At 46.6% G+C, this 27810-nt stretch overlaps 2 long non-coding RNA genes across 4 annotated transcripts in view; one reads left to right on the top strand and one right to left on the bottom strand.

Moving 5' to 3' along the window:
- Positions 1-27810, top strand: part of LOC102899975 — a 121326-nt gene that overhangs the window by 62545 nt on the left and 30971 nt on the right. The window lies entirely within an intron of this gene.
- Positions 18474-26479, bottom strand: LOC102899942. Of its 2 annotated transcripts, none has more exons than XR_002745290.2 (5): positions 26275-26479; positions 22969-23544; positions 22786-22825; positions 18852-18977; positions 18474-18610 (listed from the first exon to the last, which is right to left on the bottom strand). It is a non-coding gene; the product is annotated as an uncharacterized LOC102899942 (long non-coding RNA). The 2 variants fall into 2 exon arrangements; XR_002745289.2 differs by having other exon boundaries at positions 23434-23544; positions 26275-26468.

Genomic DNA, 27810 nt, shown 5'->3' with positions numbered 1-27810 from the left:
CCAGGCTTGGAACCTCATGGAGAGGAGGCGTGGCTGCAGCAGACAGGCCTATGCCGGGGCAGACACCCGAGCTGGCTGATAGCCTTTTCTCTGCTTGACCTGCTCCCTGCATGGGCTGAGCACCACCCAGACCGAAGCCCCCCTGCCCCAAACTGTGATCTGACCCACCCGAAAACGGGCAACTCTAACTCTAGATGCTTTTCAAGGAGTAAGTGGAGCACTAAGTTTCAGTTCCAGAGATAGATGGAAAACTCAAAAGATGCAGGCGAACTCTGCTCTGTGCCAAAAAGGTGTTTGCTGTTGTATGGGACAGTAAAAAACATAATAATTATTGTTTGCAGCAGAGTGCATTGTCCTAAGTTCATGGAAAGCACTTGCACGTGGGTTAGCTGGTTGGAAGTCTGACTGGTTTGGAAACACCTGCCATGAGAAGGTAGCAGAGAATTGGCCCTGGGGCTAGAGGCACTGCAGAAATAGAACCCTAAAGTGGGCATCAGGACCCCTTTCCCCTGAACTCCCCATGTGACCTTCAGCAAGGCCTTTCTTCCTGGGGCATGTCTGTTTCTCCACAGATGGGGGATTCAGTTAGGATCACAAGATGATTTCTAAGACCCATTCTAATGAAAGCATTTTGTGATTTTGCCTCTGGAGGAAGCATTTAGACCTCAGACAGCCCAAAGATGAATTTGAAAATGACTTCCAAGTGTGAATCCTGGGGCCAGAAGAAGAGAGAGCCTGCAGTTGTCATTAGGACCAGCATCGGGTGGAAAAGCACTGCCCCAGAGCCGAGGACTTGAGTAGGCAGCGTTCAGTGAGAAGTGCCTGGGCAGACAGCCTTAGCAGACACAATACTCATGATTTTTTCTTTCCACTGGAAAAGTCCTTTCTGTCTGAGGCAATGTTTTCCACAGCTCCAGGGGGCTGTGGTCATTTCCTAACAAGATTTTTCCTATTTTGTGCAGCTGTGGTCTGGCATTTGCAACACTGTTTTTAAGCTGAATCTCACTGGGGTCCTCCAGGGCCGAGGGCTGGTGGGTAAACGCAGGCCTGGTGCATTCTGGGCCCTCCGGCTGCAGTATCTTGGTATTGTGGCAATAGATGTATAAAATTACAAGGTGACAGGGGTATAAGGACCTTGAAAGGTCATTTAGTGTAATCTTCTTGTTTCATGGGAAGGGGAAACTGAGGCCCTTGAGGGACTTGCCCCAGGCCACATGGTTGGTTAGACAGAAGACAGCTCTTGTGATTCTTGATCTCAGTCCCCTGGGCTCAGCCAAGGCTGCACTTCCTCCTTTGCGGATGTGGGGAGTGAGAGAATTTAACTTGCTGTGAATAGTTTAATACGTTTCAAGACTATGCTTTTACCCCACTTATCACCTAATACCTCTTTCTCTGTCTCTTGATTACTCCATTCCTATCCTTTGGCTTTCAGTGTTTACTAGAGATGATAGATGGAATACACAGGACACACAGGTTCATTTAGTAGTTTGCCAAGAGCCTCGCGCTGCTGAGGATGAAGGGTAAGGGAGACACTGGTCTATTGTAGCCTGGGACGTTTGCTTTCCCTGCCAACCACAGTTCGAGGCAACAAGCTCACTGACATCCCGGGAAGGCCCTGCTTAGGGAGCACAGGGAAGAGGTGGTTTGCGCTGTCTGGAGCAGGTCAGAGATTGCAGAAGGAGATCAACCTCAGATTGGCAGATAGTGATCTACTTGTATATAATAGCAACTGACATCTTGCTTCTTTGGTAAAGGAGTTGAGTTCAGCCTCCAGTGTGGGTAGGGGTTTGTGTTTAATCCACGGCCGTCAGGCAAAGGCCATGTGAAACAGGACCTCCTCGGGCTTCAGTCTCATAAAGTTCTGCCTCAGTCTGCAATTACGCAGCCCCTTTCTCACCTTATCTTTCTGGTATTCAGTTTACACTGCTGATTAGATCCTCTTGGCTTATTCACAGTCTAAAAGCCTCAGCCAAAGCCTTTCTGAAAATCCCACCAAAGACACAGACCTTGGGGAGGAAGACCAGGCTAAGCCAAGGCCATGACTAAATATCATTCAGGAACCACAGTGGGTCTAGGGGATTCCCTTTCTACTGAGGCTGGGTCAGAGCTTGATGGGAGTGAAAGTTAATCTTCTGGATCTCTTTGAATAGAGTCAGTTTGAAAATGTCAGGCATCCAGCATAGTTAGTCCTTTCTCCAGGTTGTCATTTACTTGTAAAAGGAGCACTATTCAAGCCCTAAATGTCAGCTTCTAGCCTCTGCACAAGTGGAATCAGGTAGCCCCTGAGTACTTCAGCCTGTACTCTTAACATCTAGGCCCGGGCTCCACGGGGGGCTGTGCTGGAATCAGCCCCAGAGAAATGACCCTAGGTACTGAAGGTTTCTGGATTTTGGTCCTCTGTGACTTGAATGCTTCTACTTCCTGAGAGCAGTTCCTAACACTTTATTTACCCTTATACATGCAAAAGATGACAACTCTTTAAACACACAATTAGACTGGGGCTTTGATTCCCAAGCTTGGGTCTCTACCTGGCAGCTGTTCCAGTATCTGGCTCACTGCTCTCAACTGCCTTTTATTCTATGAGCTAATCTCTCTCTTGGCTCTTTGTTAATGGCCTTCCCCATCCCCCCGCGAGGCACCATATGCTTAATGACATCCTATAAAGAGGACCGATCTCCCTTAGCTGTCCTCTATCTTTTGGAATGCACTGTCCCCTCCCTTGTGTTAGAAAAAACAAATTAAGCTCCAAGAGGCAGCCAGAGAGCTAATGGACCTGACTCTGCCAGGGAAGGGAAAACAAAGTCTCCAACCCTTTGCAGCTCTCAAAGATCCTACGGAGAGGTGATCTGTCTCAGGTCCCTAACGAGCTTAAATTTGCCTACTCAGTCATTGTCCTTTGTTCACTTCTCCTCTGCTACCTGAATTGCCTTCCCCACTCCACCTCCAGACACACGGAACCAGAAGTTTATCTCAGGGGCAAGACCTGATGATTTGAGTCTCGAGTCATTGTAAATCACTAGAGTAATGTCTTGAAATTCAAGGCATAAATATAAATATAAATATAAATATAAATATAAATATAAATATAAATATAAATATAAATATAATAAATATGATATATGACAATATATTATATTTATATAGTATATAATATATATAAATAATATACACATATATAATCTAAATCTGTGCCTTTTGGCTTATTATGAAACATTTCCAGTGCAGATTGTTTTAAATGTGAGAATTCTTTTTTATTGTGTCCCATCCACTTAGATCATAGACTGATTATTATTGACTATTAATGGATGCTAACTATATTCACAAAACATGAGGTTCCCACTCGAATATTTCCAAACTACTGCGTTAGGTGAAATATACATACAGTAATGAGTCAGTTTTGGGAGAAATGGCTAACCCTCCAAACCTTACGTAACTGCACTATAATCTTGGCTTTGTTCCTATCCAGATACTGGGCTGAACACAGATAAAACAAGCCAGCCAAATTCAAACTAAGATCTCATTTGACTGTCTCCCCCCCCCCCCCCCCCCCCCCCCCCCCCCCCCCCCCGCCCCAACACACACACTAAATTAGCACATTTCTCAGGCATCATTCAGAACAATGGTTCCCAATCCTGGCTGCAATTAGAATCATCTGGGGAGCTTTAAAAAAAAAAAAATCAATGCCCAGGCCCCACTCCAAATCAATTAAAATAGATTTTCTAGGGGTGGGCCTAAGGCATGGGAATTTTTATAAAGCTTCCCTGGTTATACCAACGTTGAGCCATGGATGTGAATCACTGGTTTAAACATGACCAAAATTAATGATTATAGGTTTTGTTTGCATAACAAACTGTTAGCTTAATATTTGTAATAAACCTAACATAGTTATGTTTTAAGTCAAATAAAGCCAACAGGAAGGCATATCCATGTAGTGAAAGGTCGAGCTGCTTTGTTCCAGTGCTACCTGGATTAGCCAGATCTTTGGAGGTCATAACACAATAACACAAACAAGTTTGGCCAAATAAGTTTTAGCAACCAGTTTCCTATTTGGCATGTTTCTAGTACAGCCAGGGCTGTATGAATGTGGGAGGTAGTCATGATTCACTCTTTATTCTCTCCATTGAGAGAGCCTGGACGAACGCCAATGGTCTGTCTGCAGTACCGGGGGCTGAGGACTACTGAGATTAGGCTCAGGACACAACTTCCTCATGCTGATGCTGGGACCACAAGATGGCCATGGCGTCTTCTTGAGAATTGGATAACAATCTAGGGCACCCCTCTCAAGGATGTTTTCCTAACCACCGCATCTTCCCACCAAACACACGTCCTGGGCCAATCCTGAAGGCGACTGTTTACCGGGCACCACCACGCTTCCAGAAGAGACATCCTGGCTGCTGCAGGTCTGCCGCTTCCCTGCCGAGGCAGAGCCTGCCTTCCTGAGTTTCTTTGCCAAATCCATGTGTCCCCAAATGGTCCTTCTCACAGAGAAGTCCGATCGGCAAGCCTTACAACATCTTCATTGCTTTAAAAGAATGGAAGAAACGTGTGCTTCTAATTACCACATTTACAGCTCCTTTCTCTCTCTCTCTCTCTCTCTCTCTCTCTCTCTCTCTCTCTCTCTCAATCCTATAGAAAACAGACCCAGCTCCTTTTGAAAACTTGCAAATATTTCACATTTGTTTGGAGAGCAGATTTTTTTTCCAGGTTTTTGGAAAGCTGAAGTCACCGACACATGGCTGCTGGGTGATATTGTTGCTGAGTGCAAACATCACTTGTTCCTAGCACAGCCAAACCTGCCTTTTCAGCCATGCCAGTGCCTGGGAGGTGTAAGCCTAATGTGGAACAGTCCCAGGGCTTGTGGGAGTGGTATTCTTCTGTCTGCAGTGACCTCAAAGAGAACTGAGCAAGGTATATAGTGCTTTGTCTTGAGTCTTGCCCCCACCCCAGTTTTGTCTCAGGCATCAGTTGATTCTAGTTCAGAGCTCTATGTAGCATGGGACTAAAAAAACACCTTGTGACCCTTTGGGAATAAAAGTGGAATGGCATAGATCCTGGGATATTAGGCCTCTGGTCTGATTCTGTGTCCATTCTGAGTCTGGTCCCATTTGGCTCCCATTCATTAGATTCTTTTCTATAGAGAGCACAGATAAAGCAAGATCTAGTCTGGGGTAACTGGCTACTGAGGACAGGTGCTTTGGTACCTTGTTCATTATTGTGATCACCTTGGTCCCCAGGTCCAGTCTTCATCTGTGCATGTTCATGATGATCAAGTGTCACGGGGATCGCATGACTAGTTAATATGGACACTAAAATGTTAGCACTAGAAGGAACCTCTTACATCACAGAGGGGAGTGTAAGGCTCAGCCAAGAGAAGTGACTTTCTCAATGTCACACACTAGTTAGTGCCAGAGATAAGATGAGAATCCAGAAATCCTAACTCCCAAATCAGTGTTCTTTCTATCACCTTTTGCTGTCAAAACTCATCACGTATGAGTTGATCAGCATATTTATTTCCCAGAAGAGAAGGCTACTTGGGGACCTAACATTATTAATAGAGTGTTATTTGGTATATACAGAAGACTAGTCCAGGGTTCGTGCTGGAAATAAATGGATGAAGCCAGGAGTCAGGGATACAAAAAGCCATGCTGAGAAAGCCACCCACGGAGATGCTTGTTCCCCATGTTGGGCCCAGAGAAGACCGAGGCAGCCAGGAAACTTTTTGGAACTGTAATGGATAGTCAAGGAAGAAGCAGGGCCCTGAGATGAACCTAAGTCCCTGAGTTAGAAGTGGAATTATTCTGAGAAAGAAGAGAGAAACCAACAGAGGGAAAAGTTAATCCCTTCTTAACTGCTCTTTGTTCCTGTACACACGCTGAAGCAAGTAGGAGGAATTTCCAGCCCAGCACCCCCAGTGAGAAAAGTCTGATCACTTGATTCATTTAACCTACAGCTAGTCCAAGAGGGGAGAGCTGCAGGGACTTAAAGGGACACAGCCATTTTATGGGGAGAAACCCGCTGTGAAATGAAGTTTCAGTCGTGTTTGTTCCCAGGTCAGTCTGGTGGCCACAGCTGGGAGGGAAAAGATTTCCTTGATACCAGGCACGGTGGAAGGGGGGGGGGGGCGGTTGGGGGGGCAGCATTTGCAGGGGCTGCTGGCAGGATACGGCTGCTCCCTCCCCGACTCTCTGGAAAAATACGAGCAGGCAAATTTGAACTTGGCCCTTGAATAGGCTCATTTTGTAGATCCATGTAATTTGAGCACCCAGCAACCCCTGGGGCCTGGTTTCAGGTGACTTGCCCCTTCAGCAGCTCTGGAGACTGCCAGAAAGGACTGGCCTCTCAGAGCCCAAGCTTAGTGTCTTCTAGCTCCAATCCAAGGAAACTGTGGAGGGTGACTAGAATGTGTCTGATGGCCTGGTGGTCAATCCTAGGGCACAGCCCTCCACTCCACACAGGAACCAGAGTCATATTTGATGGGATTCCCTCAAGGCACCCTCGTCACAAAGAAAATGAGCTCGGGCGGAAAATTTCTGAGAAAATGGTGAGGTGTGTGACAAAACCAGGGTGAGCTGGAGGTAACTAAAGTGGAGCCCCAAGCAGCTCCACAGGGACCAGACAGTGTGTTCATACAGGCCCACACTCACGGCAGACATTTGTCCCCACAGCAGGTGCAGGCCAGCTGCCCAGGGACCCCCTCCACAGCAGTTCCTTCCCTCTTGCCCGCAGGCAAGATCAGGCTTGGCAGTTGCATTCCAGAGGCTGAGAGTAGAAAACCCAGTCTCTCCTTGTGTCATCAGTTCTGGCCACAGTGCCGTGGAGAGCTCTTTTCCCAACCTTCTTGTTCGTTCCCAGATCCTGAGTAACAGCACTGCAGAGCAAGGGTTTATTAGGAAAGGTGCAGTTGCCTGCTCAGGGACTCTGATGGAATACAAACACAAAGAGAAGACTAAGGGGTAAAATGAAGTTCCCAGGTGATGTCCTCTCAGTGGGCAGCCACCCCCCATTGCCTGGGAAGTAGCAGGAGGTATCCGTTCTTTCCCAAGCAAATCCTGGGTTGGAGAGCACTGGTTGGTGGCCTCAGAGCTATGGACTTCTACCCTGAGGAACTCTCAGGCCCTCAGGGGAGAGCACCAAGTTAGTTGGTCAGCAGGGACATATGGCCCATCCACTCTGTGTCTAACACTGGGTTGGTAATAGGGAGACTGCAGACGGGAAGCCAGACATAGCCCCACACTTGTGGAATTTACATTCTAGTCAGGACAACAGCAAACCAAAAACCACAGGTGCAACAAGTATCATGGAGGAGACGGGAGAAAACGAAGGGGCCTGGAGGGCCCGGGAAGGCCTCCCGAGGAAGTGACCTAAATCTCAGATCTGGGTATTAAAAAAAGTCATTAGATGAACAAAGGAGGGTTGGCAGGGACTATGATTATAGCCTTCCCCTCTTATTGCATAATCACAGATTTTTCAGTTGAGTATGTGGCTTCTCAGAAAGTGACTACATTTCCCAGCCTGTTCTACGGCTGGATGTGACTGTGTGACCGCATTCTGGCCAATGGGGGATGAGAGGAAGTAGGGTATAAAATTCTGAATCACGGGGAAGGGGCTTACCCTCCCATTGCCCCTTTGTCCCTTCTACTGGCTGCAATGTGGCAGTGGTGGGGAGCCTTCTTAGAACATGCAAAGGAGGGTAGGGCCTCTGGCGACCTCTCAGACCAGAGCTGCCATGCCGGCTTGGGGTTTTATACGAGAGAGAAATAAACCTCTATGTTGTTTAAGCCATTGTCACTTGGGTCTCTGCTATAGTAACCAAATATCCTAACCTACCCATGGTTTGAGGGAATAGCGAAGGGCTTTTTTATATCTTAATTTCGTCCGATCTTCCCAAGAACCCCAGAAGTTGGAGATTATGATCAGCACTTTAGTGTTACAGAAACTGAAGCTGAGAAAATAATTGTCTTCTCCAAGGTCACACAGTGGTGGAGCCAAGGACCCCCAACTCAGTTTTTCACCCAAGTTCCAGGAATACGCACTGTGCCAGGCTGCCTCCCTCTCTCTAGAACGGATTTTAGTGCATCCTCTGTTCGTGAGATGAGTTCCCACCAAACCATCCACACTTCACCTTCACCTTCTCCCCTGTGCCAGTCTAGTCATCGGCTCATGGTCTTGATAGCACACGCCCTGACCAGCCCCGTCAGCAGGTTTAAGGACCTACATGATGTGGTGTTTTCGGGTCAGGGATGTCAGACTACTGTCACTTTTCTCAGGGAAGCTCTTACATTTTACTCTAAAAGGGAATGCTTGGAATAATCCCCCCTCCCCAGCTTAACCTGCCCTCCCTTGTGCAAAGGACCCATGAATTCTCAACACCAGCACTTAGAGAGCCCAGGGAACCCTCTGCTCCCTCATTAGGGCAAGTTGCTTCTTATTATGACAGTCTAGACTTCTCCTCCGGGCTCTCCTCAGGACAACGTGTAGGAACAATTCTGTTATTTTATCTTTTGTTGGCCCTTGACTGATTGCAGGAGGAATTGTAGGCTAAGCCATGTTCACACAAATCCTCAGTTGCTGTTCTCCAACTGAGGCGCTCCTCGGGTTATGAATCACCTCTGGGGATACAGCATCTGAATAATTCAGATTTTAAAATATTGATTTTTATTCCTCACAGCCAGGAGACAGCTTTACACGTGTATTTGGCTTGATCAGGCCTTCGTGCGCCTCATGCCTGTAACTCGCAAAGATTTAATGGGGCCTCCAGTGTGCAGAAGACTGGAGCAGTCAGGGAGGAAGGGATGTGGCAGGCTCAAGTGGACACCCCCGGGAAGCCTGTGGCTTCACGTGGGACCCAAGGGCGGGGTCGGGGTACAGGCTGTGTCCTGAGTGCTGTCTCAAAGAAACAAAAAGCTATGTCAAGCAGACCTCCTCTGGAAGCCTTCCTCTTTTCTTTCATGGGGTGCCCTTCAGACTCCTTTGATGTCACTGCCCACAAAGGGACACCTAAAAATCCGGGTCCTCTCTCTGCACTGCTTTTTTTCTCGAATTGCTCTTCTCTTGACTTGTCATATTGCTTTGGGACAAGAGGCTGCTCTTAATTGGTACTAATTCTGAGGCACTCAGAGGAAATCTTCACAAAAGATGGTTGAGACTCACGGATGGCCCCTCCCTCTTCCCACCCAACGCTCCACCCTCTCCTTGGTGATTCACACCCTCACAGGCTGACCCTCTGTCCCTCTTCCTTCGACAGAGTCTGCATCATGGCCAGTTCCCTTCCTTGAACTCCTGACCCACATATTCATCTTCCTTGAGCATCAGCCTGGATAGTCACCCTCCCCGTGCCCCAGATGGACCTCATTGTCTTCACCCCCAATCCTGCTCCTTATCCTGTTCTCTCTCTCTCTCTCTCTCTCTCTCTCTCTCTCTCTCTCTCTCGGATGAGGATGCCCCACCCACCCAGTCACCCAAGTCTCAGTGTAGCCATCTGGTCACTGAGTTCTGGCAGCTCCTTTTTAATGTCTTTTATGGCTAGTCTTCTCTATATTTGCTTTTCAAGTATGTTCCAAATAGTCTCCTAACTGATCTGTCTTACAGCATTCTTATTCCTCCAAGCCACTTTCTGCACCACTATAAGAATAATTGTCTACAAGGCAAATCTAATCAGCATGGGATTTTAGAATTCTTTCAATGGCTCCCTCATGCCCTCAAAGTAAAATCTAAATACCTCAACAGGGCCATTTGAGGCCTTTCCTGTTCTGGCCCTGCCTACATCTCTCTCTCCCTCCCACTCGCAGACACTGATCTCCCAAACTGCTGTGTTCTCACACCTCTGCGCTTCCGCCCATGTTGTTGCTCTGCCTTGAGTGGCGCTCCTCCATCTCAGTTTCACCCAGAGCTCAGTTCAGGCATCTCCTCTTTCAGGAAGCCTTCCTGACTCTCCAGCCCCTCATAGCACACCGTCAGACACACACATCACCAGCTAGCCCGGGAGTTCGTTGAGGTCGGGAACTGTGTCTCGTTTGTCTTGTCCTAGAGTCTGGCAGATGCATTGCATGGGAGCCGGTTTGCAAAAAATAGAATTTTCTGCTAGTAAAAGCTGTTTTTGGTATGGTATGGTGATAGTAAATAAGTGATAATACAGAAGCTTGTAGAAGAGATTCCTGCAGTGGCTTCGAGGAAGTTAAGCCTTCGGTCCTTTTCAAATCTGAAATTTCATCATTTGAAAACACTGACATTTGTCCAAAATGTTCAGGGGCACCTGGGTGGCTCAGTCGTTTAAGTGTCCGACTTCGGCTCAGGTCATGATCTCGCGGTCCGTGAGTTCGAGCCCCACGTCGGGCTCTGGGCTGACAGCTCAGAGCCTGGAGCCTGTTTCAGATTCTGTGTCTCCCTCTCTCTCTAGCCCTCCCCCGTTCATGCTCTGTCTCTCTCTGTCTCAAAAATAAAATAAACATTAAAAACATCAATATGTTCAGCCATCAACATATGTGGCAAATTGGCCATTTTCTCCAGAAGGGGAAGCAAACGCTGTCACTCATGGCAGTTTCACAGCACCTTTGCCCTAAACATTTGGGTGTGTGGGGACTTCTCCATCTCCTTTGGACCCTGAATCTCAGCTCCTGACCTACTCTGACTCTTGGGAGGAAATCAAAGGGCAAGAGGAGGAACTGGTGTTCCCAGAAGAGAAATTCACGATCCCCCTGGAATGAATTAGGAGTCCATTTAGTAAAATATTATTGAGCTGTTATAAAGAATAAAGTAGGTTTATATATACATGAAAGATATAGGTTGAAAAAGAGAAAATTAGGGAATACCATAGATAGTTTGATCACTTCCACATATTTAAAAAAAGAGGGGTCTGGGTGACTCAGTCAGTTGGACGTCTGACTGCGGCCTGGAGCCTGCTTCAGATTCTTTCTCTGTCTCTGTCCGTCCCTTGCTCATGCTTTGTCTCTATCTCTCAAATATAAGTAAACATTTAAAAATTATCAATCAATCAATCAATAAGTATTGCATAATATGTATTATGCATAATTTTTCTGGATGAAATTACTTTGGGAAAGTAGTTATCTGCTGTGGACAGTGGGAATGGGAGAAAGTGACTTTCAATTGTCACTTTGTATGTTTTTTGTCGCTTCTGTTTTCTAACAGCTTATCTTTTTAACACCAACAGATTTGACCTAGAATGTAGGATTAGGCTAACCTTATACTTCTTTATAGTTTTCTGTTAAAAAAATTAAAATCTAATATTTTGATTCTCTAGAGGCTGGAGAAAAGGGGATGGGGACTCACCTGGCCACAACCAAGATAGATTTTACTAGCTCCAATTCTAAACATGAAAAGCCAGAGTCAGGAAAGCAGAAGGCTAGGGGAAGGGAGAGCTTCTTGCCTGAGATCATTCATTCTGTGAAAAGATGTCAGAGCCAAGAACAACGACCAGATCTTCTGGGTTCCAGTGTGAGTCCTCAACTATACCTACAAGGAAGAAGGAAAACGGTGGTGGGGAAGGGCGGTAACATTTGCAGAAGGCCTACTGTGAAGGCATTTTGTACATTTGCCAGCCAACTTCTGTCCTTAGAAAGACTTTAAAACAGCAAGATCCAGCATTACCATGAGATTTCCAGAGTTAAAAGTCTTAAAGCAGGCACAGAAGTTTACTTTCTAGACACAGAAGGAAACATAATAAAAATGGTAGCCATGCAAACCCCTTTACCATGTATCCTGGGCGTCTTATTTTCCTGGGGATCCTATTTGCTGTAGACACTTGTTTGTGGAACATATGCTGGTGCCTCAAAGAGACCTTTCATGTAGTGATAACTGAAGAAGGTGTAGTCTGGGCAATTAAGGGTTAACCTGGGAGTCAGGGCCTCCTGCCAATCAGAAGATTGAGAGCAGTATTTTTGGCCATCTTGAAATTCTGGTTCCGCCTTACAACGCAGTTCTCTCAGCCTGCCCAGATCAGCTCTTCTCTGCATCCCTGGATCTTAATCTCTGTGTTCCTCACTTTGGACGGGTAACCTGACCTTGGTCCTCAGTTTGCTTATGGGATAGAGTTGGGGACTTCAGGGACAGCAGTCAAGGTTTGGAATAGCCACCATGGGGAATGGAACTCAAGACTGACTGATAAGCCTCATTATTCTTCTCAGGATCTCCAGTTTTTCAGGGACGGATGGGTCATGCAGGATAGATTTCATACTTTCCCCATTCCCCATTAGCAGAGAGGACTTGCCAGACCAGTGGATCAAAGTGAGCCCATTTCCCAGTGGGATGAATGTCACCTCCCCATTCTGGGCACTCTCCCAAGTGGGCGAGATCTAAGACATCGTTCTGACTTAGCTGTGTTTCCTCTGTCTTTCATACCAGTTCTGATCAAAGAGGGGCATCGGCAGTTATGTCTGTGGCATCTCAGTTAAGGTGATGACTTTGATTGCAATCAGAGGTGGGAGAGTTCATGGGATGGAAAATGAAAAGGCATCCTGTGAACAAATCCGTTCTGCCTGAGAGAGGCATAAACCTTGATCCAGGTGCCAGCCTTTTCATCCCACAGAAGATTGGAGGTGGATGTCATTTCATTCACAGGTAAAAGCAGAGAGTTGTGTGTGGTAGGGCCCTGCAATTTTCCACTGACTCAGCCTGTGACCTTTCGGGAGAGATCTCAGAGAAAGAGAGGGTGAAGAATACAGGCTTGCCTTCCCAAGGCTCAAGTGGGGTTTGTCACTGGGGCTTGTTTTAGGAGGCGGGTGTCGGGAGTTGAGTTAATCTGACTACTTGGGTCCTGGATATTTGCATCACTGATCCTTGTGAGACCCCTCTCTTGGATTTATTTACTTCCTTATCCTTTTTACTCCTCATCTTGAAATTCCACCCCCCTCTCTCACACATAATGATTTTTGTGTTTGTCTCTTCATCCTTCTGCTTGCATGTTTTTATACAAATACTATATGTTTGCAGTATTTTTAATTTGTGTAAATATTCTATCTCATTGTTTCTTATCTTTTTTTCACTGTTTTTCCCCCCGTTCTTTTTTTTTTTAGTTTATTTATTTATTTTGGGGGGGGGGAGAGGTGCAGAGAGAGAGGGAGATAGATGATCCCAAGCAGGCTCCATGCTGCCAGCACAGAGCCCAATGCAGGGCTCAATCCCAAGAACCGTGAGATCATGACCTGAGCAGAAGTCAAGAGCCAGACACTTAACAGGCTAAACCACCCAGGCACCCGTCCCCCTGTTCATTTCACTGCCTTAAGCATCCACGTTGCTATGTGTACAACTGATCATTTGCTTCAGTCCTGCGGCATTGTACTCCCTGGTTTGTGTTCATTACATTTTATTTCTCGATCTCAGCGCCAGAAACTCAGGTAGCCCCCAACTTCCACTACAAGTAACTGTACACGAAGGAATTGCACATGTCTCCTAACACAGAGCTGTATGAGGATTTCTTGGGAGGTATACCTAGCAGAGGAATTGCTAGTATGCTACACTGAAAATAGTGTAAAATTTTCAGTGAAAAAATACACTGACTCATAACACCAGATCGTTCCCCAGAATGTTCACCAGTGCCCCTTTCTGCTGTCTTCCCATGGGCGGTGTGCAAGTACCGTCATGTCCCACGTCTCTGCCACCACTGGGTGTGACCCTTCTTTCTATATGTTGCTAATATAAAAGGCAAACAGTGATATCTCTTTGTTGTTTTAATTTGCATTTTTCAAATGTAATGCAGTAAGCCTGGTGTTCACAGCTCTTCATCTCAGGATCTGTTTCCCAGGAAAATTGACTTGTTTGTGGAGTTCTGTGTTCTGTATGATGCGTGTTTATATCCTTCCCCTGCTTTTTAAAAAAAAATTTTTTTTTAATTTTGTTTTTTCAACGTTTATTTATTTTTGGGACAGAGAGAGACAGAGCATGAACGGGGGAGGGGCAGAGAGAGAGGGAGACACAGAATCGGAAACAGGCTCCAGGCTCCGAGCCATCAGCCCAGAGCCCGACGCGGGGCTCAAACTCACGGACCGCGAGATCGTGACCTGGCTGAAGTCGGACGCTTAACCGACTGCGCCACCCAGGCGCCCCTAAAAAATTTTTTTAATGTTTATTTATTTTTGAGAGAGACAGACAGACAGAGTGTGAGCGGGGGAGGGGCAGAGAGAGAGGGAGACACAGAATCCAAAGCAGGCTCCAGGCTCTGAGCCGTCAGCACAGAGCCTGATGCAGGGCTCAAACCCGCAAACCACGAGATCATGACCTGAGCTAAAGTTGGACGCTTAACCAACTGAGCCACCCAGGCACCCCCCCTTCCCCTGCTTTTCTATTGCTGTCATAAATGTTTAAGATCCTTGCATATTCTTCCTATCAGCCTCTATTCCTATTTTGTCATCAGTCTGTTAATGTTATCTTTTGTTGATTAGAGCTCTTTTGTTGATTAGAAATCCTTAATGTCGATGTGATCAAGTTAATAAAATTTCGTGTTATGGTTTATGTTTTTGAAATTTGGTTGTAAAAGAGCTTTCCCAGATTACAAAGATATTTCCCTTCACTTAATTCTACGAACTTTAGGGGCGCCTGGGTGGCGCAGTCGGTTAAGCGCCCGACTTCAGCCAGGTCATGATCTCGCGGTCGGGAGTTCGAGCCCCACGTCAGGCTCTGGGCTGATGGCTCGGAGCCTGGAGCCTGTTTCCGATTCTGTGTCTCCCTCTCCCTCTGCTTCTCCCCCGTTCATGCTCTGTCTCTCTCTGTCCCAAAAATAAATAAACGTTGAAAAAAAAATTAAAAAAAAAATTCTACGAACTTTATTTCTTTTTTTTTTTTTTTTTTTTTTTTTTTTTCAACGTTTATTTTTCGGACAGAGAGAGACAGAGCATGAACGGGGGAGGGGCAGAGAGAGAGGGAGACACAGAATCGGAAAGAGGCTCCAGGCTCTGAGTCATCAGCCCAGAGCCCGACGCGGGGCTCGAACTCACGGACCGCGAGATCGTGACCTGGCTGAAGTCGGACGCTTAACCGACTGCGCCACCCAGGCGCCCCTACGAACTTTATTTCTACTATTTTTCTTTAACCTTTTATACTGCGGTCTTTCAACTGCCTAGAACCCTCTCTGTGTGTGGCATTAAGGAGGGATCCAATTTTCTTTTTCTCCATGTAGCGAGCCCATTTCCCAAACGCCATTTACTAAATGCTCTTCCCTTCCCCCACCATTTGTGGTACCACCTTCATTGGATATTAATTCCTGACACATGAGTGTATCTGAGCTCTCTCTTCTGTTGGCCTATTTGTATGTTTTTTCAACTACTGTTTTTTTTATCATGTTGGCTTCATAATATGTCTGATTATCAGAAAGGGTGAGAGCTCCTCTTCTCTCCTTTTTAGAAGTTGACTTAGCTATGCTCCCATGTCTTTCTCTGTCCTGTGCCACCATAGTTTGGGTATAAGCTGAGTTCAAGTGTTTTGGTTGAGCTAGGAGCAGTGGGCCTGCCAGCCAGCATGCCGGAACGTAACCTGCATCATCAGACAAGAGGCACAGGGGAGAAACTTCAGGAAGAAGTCAAGCCAAGAGATGATATCTGGCCAGCAGTGGACACTAGAAAGTCCTGACAATTCTCTGCGAAGTGGAATCCAATCTGATCCAAGAGAAACAGTCAAAGGCACACAGGTCTTAATGAGCCTGGGAACCTAATCAGAGGCATTAGTAACGCACGATATTAACAGTGCAGTCCTGCCAAGGAGAAAACCCTATCTGTGTCCTTGCTTGCTTGGCCTGTGCCTCCGAGGATTGCAAGGGCCTGTCAAAAGGTTAGCTCATTGCCACCTTGTCTCTCTCCTGCTTCTGCAGCTCTTCAAACGCGCTGTTCTCAAAACCTCAGCTTTCAGGCATGTAGCATTTTTGTTTTGTGATAATTAGGAGACTGTGAGCAGGCCATGGTTAGTCATCCGTGGTGTGAAGATGACGGCTGCTCCAGCTCTGGAGGTGCTTTCGGGTTCAGACACGTCAGGCTATAGTTAAAGACAGAAGCTGATGCGGGAGAATGAGGTGACTCATCGTCAAAACCTTGAAAACCAAGTTCAAGGAGAGGGCCAAGGCTTTCCAAATGTAGAATCTGCTCGTTGGTGGTGCTGAAGCTTCGCCTGGGCATAGGTTACGCTGTTAACTTCCATTTCCTCCTCACCAAGGACTGGAAGGCCAGGAGAATCAGCCCTGTTTGGTTCAGTCTGAACAGCTGACTTAGCATTGACCCAATTCTGCAAAACTGTTCTGGGTGTTTGTGTCTCCCTTTGGCCTCGTGATGTTTTTTTCACCCTTCATCCTCCACTGCTGTATGATGCTCGTGTCCCTTCCCTTGTGGGAAGGGGAGGCCTGCATCATCTGCTCCCTCTGGAGAAGGGTCACATCCCGACTGGGGATTGACCTGGGCAGGGCTCTCATTTGACCCGTGGAGTTCTGCTGAACCCCAGAAGGCCAGAATTCAGTGGCCTTATTGCTTTGCCTCTCTGTATCTGGAGAAAAGGGGGGGAAGGCCTTAATCTCTCCTCTTCATTTACCCCTATTTCTTTTGCTCTGGGTACATGTTGAAAGCTCAAGAGAGTCCATTAACTATCCTTCTCTTTCCTTTAAGTCTTCTTTCAATGCAATGGTCAGTGTTCAGAACCTCTTCAGCCTGTGTCAGAGACTAGCACAGTGTCTTAAACAAATTCAGACTCAGCTGAAGGACTTTCAGAGGACTTTTGGGGTCCTTACTCTGAGGGCTATAGGAGGGCTTTATCTGATGTTGGCCTGCCTGGAGTCATAGAAGGTAGGAAAGGGATTGGGGATGGCTTCGTTTCTCAGAATCGGTGAGTGAAGGAAGCAGGCTAGGCTGTGTTTTAAGACACTTAGTGGGATTGTCTAGGAAGAATCCACTCAAAAGCCCGGGGACCTAACACACAGATGAGCAAAATATTCACAAAAAGAGGTATCTCGATGGTGGGAATCAAGATGTTGACTACCTCTGTGGAAAATTAGATCACCATTCTCCTTCTCCACTCTCTATCCCAGCCTTTCAGGGGGAAAGGAGGGCTGTAGTCCAGCCCTCCGTCAGGCCACTGGACGGGATGCTGGGCGGAATGAGACTTGTTCACGCAGTCTGCTCTGGTGCCAGTCAGAGGCTCATCAGATATAGCAGGAGGACAATGACCTTGTGTAGGGCTTTGAGGATCCTGAAGTGTTCCTCTACCTCTAAAGCCTCTGCTTGTCCACGTATCTAATTAAAGCCAGAGAATCTGCAGCCCAACTCTAGGGGCTATGAGTTCATCGAACACTTAGGCAGAGATGCTTCTTACAAAAAGAGCAATTGCATCCCACAAATCGGCTTTCCCATATTTGGTCTTCTCCCAGGGATATTAAATATAACTTTTCATATGTTGCAGGCTTCACGTAGCCAACCATGTGGCTAACAGACTTCTTGGTACGGGCTCTAAATTTGGCCTAGCAGTCCCTGAGGGGATCTCTGAAAGTTAGGCTGTACTAAACCACTCTGAAAAAAGTCGCATGTGGGTGAGAACAGGTGGGCAAAGGCAGAGGTGGGTCCAAGTAAGTGTGTATCAGGGCTCTCCCTCCGGCCCACTGTTTCTGCTCCTTGGGCCACCACTCTCTCCCTGCAGTTCTGAGCAGCTCAGTTCATTTCTTGTCAAGTTGGCCAGACCAGATGCAACCAGGAAGAGCTGTTTTTCCAGGAATGGCAGTTGGAAGCCACTCTGCTATGCTTTCTTGTGGGCTATGGGTGCTGTAGGTGAAGAGAAGCTGGGGAAGAAAGTTCCTTTATGATCCAGGGGCTCTGATTTTTGCTTGAGAAAGCAGGGGGAAAGAGACCTCAAGGACAAGGAATCAAAGATAGTGCACAGAAGGATTGCAGATAGTAAACTATCCACAGAAAGATGCATAGGCTTGCTAAAAAGGAAAAGAAATACGAAGACAGAAACAAGCCTCAGGCTCCACCACACAATTTGCCAAAGCGGGACCCACCCTGACTCTAAAGTTTCAACTCAGGTCAGTCCATCACATACATACCCCCAGGACAAGTGGCCACAAAAAATGAATGTCATTCACTTTCTCTCATGGGGAGCATTTGTCTTAGCTTCTGCGCAATTCTGCTTCTTGGTTTTATCTTGCAAATCCTCTCCCTTGACTCCTATCGTATATTCCTAACTGTTTTGGCTTCCCCAATTTTTTTTTTTAATTTTTTTTTTCAACTTTTTAAATTTATTTTTGGGACAGAGAGAGACAGAGAATGAACGGGGGAGGGGCAGAGAGAGAGGGAGACACAGAATCGGAAACAGGCTCCAGGCTCTGAGCCATCAGCCCAGAGCCCGACGCGGGGCTCGAACTCACGGACCGCGAGATCGTGACCTGGCTGAAGTCGGACGGTTAACCGACTGCGCCACCCAGGCGCCCCTTGGCTTCCCCAATTTGACATGGCAACAGTGACTACAAATGACAAAACTCAGCGATAGCACAGTTCTGTGCAGGGGAAAACGGCATATTTAATGGCGTTGGAGACCCTGTAAACCAGTTGTGTCTTTCTGGAGAGTCATCTGGCAATAGCGAGAGCTGAGTCCTAGCCATGGCCCGTTCATTCCATGTAAGGAAGCACATCTGGAACAAATAAACACGAAAGGATGAAAGAACTATTGGTATGAAAATAACCATGTTGATGTTATTAATACTAATGAACTAGAAATGATACAAACGTTCACCCTGAGGCAAATTACGACGTGCCTGCATAATGGACACAGTATTACAATTAAAAGTGACAAACACGAGGAACTTTGACACACAAAAAATCTGAATATGAAATAATATTAGAGAAAAAACACACCGAGAAGTGTATACTCACTTTTATTGTACAACGTGAAAACTTGACAAGCATCAGAAGGGAATGAACAGAAACAGAAGCCCTCAATAACATGTGATGGGTGTTTTCCTCCAGAAAAGTTGTGTAAGTTCATAAGAAAAGGATCGCCTAAATAAAATGGAAAGGACAAGACCACTTTCTGGTAGGTGTTCCCATGCTGGCTTGGGTGAGGGGCTTGACTCCTTTTAAAGTTTTGTTTCTTCCCTGGATGTGCTCAGCTCAAGGAGAGGACAGGAGCCTTTCTAAGATCTCTCACCTCAGTGGCACTGCACTCCACACTCTGCTCCTGCCACCCAACAGTCTGGTCTGCAGAAACTCCTCGGCTTCCTTTTCCCTCTCCTAACTCATTTTTCAAAAGTTAACCCGAGCCAAGAGCCTACTGGAAAACACCTGGAGAATGTTTGTCTGCAGCAGTGGGTAATTGAGATGGCACCAGACTGGGGGGCCGAGGGCCATGGTTCTAGTTCCAGCTTTGCCAACACCTTGCTGGGTAGTCATGGGCAAGTCATTCTAGACTTGGGCAAGTCAGGGTCATGGTTTCTCACCTGTGAAATGGAAATGTTGGATCAGGTTTTTTCTTTGTTTCTTTCCTTCCTTCCTTCCTTCCTTCCTTCCTTCCTTCCTTCCTTCCTTCCTTCCATCCATACTTCCTCCCTCCTTTCCACCTTCCTTCTCCTTTCTTTCTTTCTTTCTTTCTTTCTTTCTTTCTTTCTTTCTTTCTTTCTTTCTTTCTTTCTTTCTGCAGGGGAGAGGGGCAGAGGGAGAGAGAGAAATAATCTTAAACAGGTTGCACTCCATAAAGAGCGCAGAGTCCGACGATGGCTCGATCTCACAACTGTGAGATCATGACCCGAGTCGAAATCAAGGGTCGAATGCTTAACCATCTGAGCTGTCCAGGTGCCCCATGGACCAGGTAATTCCTAAAGTCCTTGGATTTCTTTTTTTTTTTTTTTTAATTTTTTGTTTAACGTTTATTTATTATTGAGAGACAGAGAGACACAGAGCGTGAGCAGGGGAGGGGCAACGAGAGGGGGAGACAGAATCTGAAGTAGGCTCCAGGCTCTGAGCTGTCTGCACAGAGCCCGACACAGGACCCGAACTCACAAAGTGCGAGATCACGACCTGAGCAGAAGTCGGTCGCTCAACCAACTGAGCCACCCAGGCGCCCCAAGTCCTTGAATTTCTGACATGTCTATGGTTCTATCTTTATTGACTCAGAACTAGGAAGAGTCCTGAAATGGGATTCACGTCACTCTGAGGCAGGGAATCAATTCTGCCATCCAAGGCCACTGCCTAGAAACCCTGGAGGCCAGGGTACCTCTCTCTGTAGGCGCAAAGGCTCATCGAGGAGATTAAAAGAAAAAACAAAGTGCATGTTTTGGGCCTTTGTCAATTAATAACAATGAATAACAGTTCAATGTTTCTTAAAAGGGTTAAGGGCCTGAAGTTTCCAGAAAGAAGTAGGTCTCCTGTAAAAGAAGACCAGAAGAGTCCCTTTGACCTCGAGTTCCCAGATCGAGACACTCTGACCAGCTCTGAAACAGCTCATTGGGATGGCAGTGATCAGAGTTTGGTATCAAACTATTCCTCTCATTGTGCCTGTCCAGAGAACCAAGCAAGCTAAACAGGAGTGGAGTCACAGAAGCTTCAGCCAACTGGAGAAAGGGCATTTGAAACAAGTCAGAACTCTTCTAGGTACACTGTGATCAAGAAGAAAAAGATTGGTGAGAGAAAGGTAGAAACTAAGAAAATGTGGCTGGCTGTGGTGTGCACGGAAGGCCCATATGTCCACTTCGTATAAATCTAATGAGCACATCTGTCCTTTTGCAGTGAAAAGTGGATGATGAGGGGTGGACAAAGGGATGGAAAAAGGGAAAGCTTTTGTCTGCACTTGACAGAGAGGATGAATGGCCTCTTGGCTGCTTCAGAGGCTGGGCTGCAATAAAAGAGTAGGTAAAGCTCTTCTCACTGAGAAGAGGGGCACTTGAGCCCAGGAATGTCCTGCCCGCAGCAAAGATCTTATGGGAACAATGAATAGAGCATATTTTACGACATGGAGCTGTATGAATTAGTTTTCACAAAGTAACAAATCATCTCCAAAAGTGGCTTAAAACAACGATCAACAAAGTAACAAATCATCTCCAAAAGTGGCTTAAAACAACGACCATTTATTTAGGTCATAGTTCTGCGGGCTGGCTGGGCAGTTCTGGTCCGGGCCAGCTTGGCTGAGCTCTGCTAGGCTCTTGTGCATCTGTGGTCAGCTGGTGAGTCGGCTGGCAGTTGAATGATTCAGGATGGCTTCACTCACATGTCTGGAGGCTAACAGGCTGTTAGTAAGAATTATGGAGCAACTGGGCCACATGCCTCTCATCAGCCAGCAGACTAACATGGGTTTGTTTATGTGGCAGCAGATTTCCAAGAGCAGCAAGAGAGGAAGCTGCAATGCCCCTTGAGGCCTAGGCTTGAAACCTGTACATTGTCATTTCTAAAGCATTCTATTGATCAAAGCGAGACACAAGGCCGGCTAGAGTGACTGCCTGTCCCAGTAAGCCTGGGACTGAGGGATTTCCCAGGACACGGGACTTTCAGTACAAAAACTTGGAAAGTTCTGGATAAACTGGGACAGACAGTCGCTCTAATGGTCAGCCCAGATTCAAAGAATGGGGAACTTGACATTTCTCCAGAGGAGATATACAAATGGCTGCTGAACACACAAAAAGATTTGCAACCTCACTAATCATTAGAGAAATGTAGATCAAGCCACAACAAGATACCACTTCATGCTCATTAGGATAGCTATTATCCCAAAACCAGAGAATCAGAAGTGTTGCAGAAGATGTGGGAAAAATGCGACTCTGGTGCATCGCTGCTGGGAATGTCAAATGGGGCAGCCCATAAAATTACGCTATGGATCCAGCAATTCCAGTTCTGGGTATATGCCCCCAAGAATTGAAAGTAGGGGTTCAAACAGATATTTGTACACCTATGTATGTTCACAGCAGCATTATTCAACCAACAGGTTGAAGTAACCCAAGTTTTTGACCAACAGGTCACAGTAACCCAAGAGTCTAATGGAGAACCCAAGCATGAATGAATAAACAAAATGTGGTCTGTGCATACACTTGAATATTATTCAGCCTTAAAAAGGAAGGGAATTTTTTTTTTAATTTTTAATGTTTATTTTTGAGAGAGAAAGAGACAGAGTGTGAGTGGAGGAGGGGCAGAGAGAGAGAGGGAGACACAGAATCCGAAACAGGCTCCAGGCTCTGAGCTGTCAGCACAGAGCCCGACGTGGGGCTCGAACCCATGAGCCGTGAGATCATGACCTGAGCCGAAGTCAGACCCTCAACCAACTGAGCCACCCAGGTGCCCCACAAAGAAAGGGAATTCTGATACATGCTACAACTTGGTTGAACCTTGAAGATGCTACACTGAGCGAAATAAGCCAGGCACAGCATGAAAATACTGTATGATTCCACTTACGTGTGGTACCTAGAGGAGTCAAATGCAGGGCGATAGAAGAATGGTGGTTGTCAGGGGCGAAGGGAGGAGTCAGTGTTTCATGAGTCTAGTATTTCAGCTGGGGAAGATGAAGAGTTCTGGAGATGGATGGTGGTGATGGCTCTCTAACAATGTGAAGGTGCTTAATGCCACAGTGCTGTGCATTTAAAAAGGGTTAAAATAGAAAACTTTATGTTGTGTATATGTTACCACAATAAAAAAAGGGAACAAGGAAATGAGCTATCCTAGAAATGAGAGGAGCTACAAACTCTTGTGGCCATTTTTGCCCTCTGCCACAGGGGTGAGCAGGAATATAATTCAATAAGGCTGAGCTTTTGCAGGAGATCATAGTTTTTGAGGAAGTGTTCTGGGAGACGGCAACCAACATCCAAATATCGGCTATTTTGATACTTACTCTTTCCTTTGGGAGCCGGTTGTGACTTGTGGTTTTTCATCTGGGTAGGAAAACAAGAGGGAATGAGAGCAGATACACGCTGATGAGTGAATGGGATGGGGAGGACATGTGGTAAGACTTTGGAACCGACCAGAAAAGTAAGATAAAATCAAAATAAGTCAGAGCCCTAAAGAAATCACTCACCTATTTAGAGGGGTCCCAGTTGCCCTGTCCGGCTTCCTGGATGCCGCCGGTAAATTGCAGCAGACAGAGCAGGCGGTCAATAAGGACACACCTGAGGCACCCGAGGAGCTGAGCCCACGGCAGCCTGGCTCGTGTGCTGCCTCCCCTCCTAGTCTGTCTCTGTTTGGTGTTCATAAGAGTCTGTGTTTATGGGAAACTCTGAGTATGCCTGTTCCTCTAGTCCAGTGGCGAGAGAAGCAGACGACGGGGAGGAGTGAGGAAAGGCATCGGTGCATATGGGTGGCCAGACGGGGTGGAGGCAGAGGAGGCAAAGGAAGCCGTGAAGCAGATGACCATGAGAAAAAACCAATCTCCCAAGAATGCTGTGGCTGGGAGGGACTTGGAGAGCATCTCGTCTACTTTACCCATCAGAGGATAAGAAAAATGAGTCCAGAAAGCTTCACAGACTTGTCTAAAGCTACCCACCCAGGTGAGCAGGAAGTGTCACAGCTGGTAGTTGGGACCCATTTCTAAGCTGGAGCTCCATCTGCCTCCAGTGGCTTCCAATGTCTCACTGAATCTTCTCCACACTAGTCACTGGAAGAGAGAGTGGCAAAACCTGACCATGATGTGCCTTTACTGCCCCAGATTTGATCTACTGCAGGGGAACCATGCCCTCAGGTACACACACACACACACACACACACACACACACACACACACGTGTCTTCTAGTTCCCTCGGCCCTGCAAAGTCTGGTACAGCAGTGTACCTGTCCTCTTATCAGCTTTTTAATTAAAGTCTTCTATATTTCCCAATTTCCCCACTCAAGTCCATAGGGAGAAGTTATTTTTAGGTGTTACAGAAAGTACAGTGCAGACCAAATCTTTCTTCTGAGCTCCGTGACTAAGATTTAGCTTGCTCTGGGTTTGTTGCTTAACACTTAAAGGTCATCAGTGGGTGGACATAGCTTGTCTCAGGAGGCTGAAGTGCTAGGGGATTAAGTAGCACTGAATGCCATAACCTCCTCCCCGTTTTTTTGTCCAGGGAGGAAAACTTCTTGGACAAACCCCAATGAAGAATCATCTGGTGAATTAATTTACTGATCCAGTTGCCTTTTCCAGCTGGGAAGGTTTCAACATTGGTAAAAGGTAGTAACAGGTCCCCTGAACTCTGCAATGTCCAGGGCTCATTGTGGTGCCCTGGGAATCCCAAGATGTGAATCTACACACATTCATTAGGAACCTACTATGGACAAGTGGCTGTAGGCTTTTCAAGAGGGGACAGATACAGTGACTGCCCTTGGCGAGCTTACAGTCTTGTTGCAAGGAAATAAGGCAAGGACTCAACTCAAGACAAATGGACAAAATGAGGGTTCAGAAGGCACCAAGCACTTGTATCTGAAACACAAGTGGTATAGGCTGGAACCAGAGAGCAAACAATCTGGAAATGCCAGCTTGGCCACCACCACCACCGTCCTTTCCCTAATGCTTGCCTGTCAGGGCAGTGCCAGAGAAAGGATCCAAGGCTACCTTGAGAGATCAGGTCAGGCCAAGTGGGGAGGGACATGCCAAGAAGCTTGAAAATGAAGCTGTGGGCTAAAAGGAAGGCAGGGAAAGGGCAGAAGCAGAACAGGAAGCCAAGAATTAAGTGGGGTGGAACACTGTATTAGTTAGGGTGCAGATTTAGCTACATGGGACAGAGACCCAGAGTAACTGTGGTCTGTTTAAACAAAATAGAAGTGTATTTATCAAGTAAACTCTGAGCTGATAAAATGGTTCTGCTCAGTGAATCATCAGAGGCACAGGCTTCTTTTCTGCTCCATCACCTCTGGGTTGTTGTCCTCATTTGCATGGTTCAATATGGCTCACCACCACCACACATGGTTCAATATGGCTCACCATCCACACTTCAACCAATAGATAGTGGGAAAGGAACCATGGCCAGGCAGCCCCCTTCCCTATAAAGGCAAAGAAATTGCTCTTGCCATTTCCACTCACATCCCAATAGCCAGAATCTGGTCACATGGCAATGCCTAGTTACAAAGGAAGAATGGGGATTGTCACCTTTATTGTGCATGAGAAAGTGCTCTGCTAAATTTTTTTTTAAAATTTTTAATGTTTATTCATTTTTTGAGAGAGATAGAGACAGAGCATGAGCTGAGGAGGAGCAGAGAGAGACGGAGACACAGAATCTGAACAGGCTCCAGGCTCTGAGCTGTCAGCAAAGAGCCCTACATGGGGCTCAAACTCACGAACCGTGAGATCATGGCCTGAGCCGAAGTTGGACGCTTAACCGACCGAACGGCATCCGTCTGCTAAAATTTCTAAGAAGGGAAGAATAGGTATTGGAGGACACCAAGCACTCTCTGCTAGAGAGACTTGGGCTCTAGACTTGAATTTAACCCTCCCCAAGAAGAGCTGGACCTCACTGATTTTACATAAGCAGATACTCTGTCCCACTCTGCTCTAAAGAACCTGAAAGGCTTGCCTTCTCATTTAGTAGGCAAGACGGCTCTGCCCTCTAATGTCCCACGGAGGCATCCTCCCTGTCTCCCTGAGTCCTGGGTACAGAGGCTTGACACTGAGCCTTAACCTGATGCGTCTCTATGGGGATAGGGAATGAGAACAGGAGCCAGTCTGGCATCATTCTGCGTACGTAATAGAGCCGGAAGAGTTGTGAAACCCAGGAGGTTCTGCAAGGCTGTTCTGCAGTAAATACTTGTTATAAAAATAAACCTATCTTGCTATTCAACAACAATGAGCAATACCCTAGGGTTGCCAGCGCTAGAAGTACTCGTACGTCTCTGGGCACAGTGCTACAGCATGCGGGCCAACCACGGCAGCACGCACAAGCACACACCCTCTCCCTCAGTCTTCTGCACCTCACTACAGACTCAGCCCTCCTTCAGGGTTTCAACCGGCGAGAGGTTAGGACCACAGCAGGTACAGAGAAATGTAAAGTCCCACCTTCGAGTGAAAATCAAAACAAAACAAAATAATTGGCAAGGTAGGGGATGGGGAGCTTGGCTGCAGCTGGTGTACCAAAAAGATCCAAGGGTTTTCATGGATTCTGCCATTAATATGAGCCAATGGTTGGGAGTTAGCATAAAAATGCTAATGTGGTCTTTAACTGCGTTGGAAACAGTGGAGTGTCCAGGACAAAGGGGGTTGGTTGTTAATCCTGTTTCAGATCAGAGTAACACACGAGGTACATTCAGAAAAAAAGGCTCTAGAATGGCAGGAGAATTCAACACTGTGGAAATGAGAGAACTGGACCCCTGCAGCCTGGTGAAGGCCCAGATGGACACATGACCATCTTCACATACCTGAAAGGTTGTGGGATAAGGGAGCAACTTGTTCTGTGTGGGCTCCAAGGGGAAAGTTACAGCCCGGCCAGTCTTGTTTCAGAATAGAATTAGAATTGTCTAGAAATGGAATGCTCTTTCTGATGAGACAATGAGTTCTCCATTGCTGGGGTTTGAAAAAAGCTAGGTAAATCTCCATGTGGGATGCTTGCCAGAAATTCACACATTGGGTAAAGACAGCACTAGCTGATCTCTTGAGTTTTTTCCACCTCTGAGGCCTTATGGTTCCGTGTGTTTTGCTTTTTAATTAAGCTTTTTTTATTTGGAGGTAATTATAGGTGTATATGCAGTTATAAGATATAATACAGGGAGATCCTATGTACCCTTTACCCAGTTTCCCTCAAAGACTGGCAAGACTGTAATATAATCTCACAACCAGATTATTGGCCATTCCAATAAAGTCTGTCCTACCTACCTGCCCTTAAGGAGGTACCAGTCTAAAGGAGAATAAGACGTATACATAATCAAAAATAGTGCAAGTTTGGGTATAAGATACCCAACTGAGTAGAGCCAACCAAATGCCATGGATGACCAGAAGACAAAAAAGATCACATCTGCCAAGGGATGTCCGGGATGGGGGGTTGGGGATGGGATGGAATTGAGGAGCCTTGAAGGAAGAATAGGAACCTGACAGAGGTGGGCATCCTTAGTTAAGGACCTCTGGGCACCACGCTCATTAAAAGCTAGAAGATAAGCCGACTTGTGAATGACTTCCTCTTGTTACAGATCTACTACAGAACCCAAAAGTGCCAAAGAAGTGAACATAGAAGCCTGAGGAGTCTTTGGCAGACTCCGGGCTGTGCTTCATCCTGTTCCTACTTCCTCCCTAGGGCCCACGCGTTTCGGGTGTTAGCGTCTGCTGAATGAATGCTGGGTGAAGAAATGAATGAATAGATCTCTGGCCCTGTTGCCCCAATTGTGCTCTCCTTCCTGCTCTTCCTTACTTTTGTTCTCCCACAAAGCGTGCAAGAGCATGAAATCAATGGCATTGGTTTAATCTGGGTGATTGCCTAAAACCCATGTGGTTTTCTGGTGTTATAGGAGAGCATGTGATGCTGATTAAGTCTGAGGTCACAGGTGCCCCACAAAACCCCCAGAGGCCAGTTAATTTTTTTCTCCTCTGTGGCTACAGGTTCTACACTGCTTTCAAGGCATACCCCTGTTCAAAGGAATCTCATATTCCACAATAATCATCTTTTCCTTAAAAGTTTTAACAATCAAGCCTGCAGAGCAAGTCTCTGTACTTGGTTACCTTTGCCCCTGCCTAATCTGCCTCACCTCTGGGTTTGTGGTGTGAGAAAGGAATGTGTTTCCTAGAATGGCAGAGCTTGGGTGTTGAGGAGGAAGTCTTTGAAATTTAGAAATCATCTGGCCCTACCCCCTTATTTGAAGACTGGAAAATGGAGGTCAGGCGGGGGCATGTCCTGCCCAGTGTCGTCTTGTGAGCCACTGTGCAGTGGGGAGCAGAGCGCCAGCCTCTTCCGACGTTCAGTCCAA

The sequence above is a fragment of the Felis catus genome, chromosome C2 (genome assembly GCF_018350175.1).
Source record: "Felis catus isolate Fca126 chromosome C2, F.catus_Fca126_mat1.0, whole genome shotgun sequence".
Taxonomy (NCBI): domain Eukaryota; kingdom Metazoa; phylum Chordata; class Mammalia; order Carnivora; family Felidae; genus Felis; species Felis catus.
Note: the sequence above shows the minus strand (reverse complement) of the source record. Positions and strands in the feature narration are given on the sequence as shown.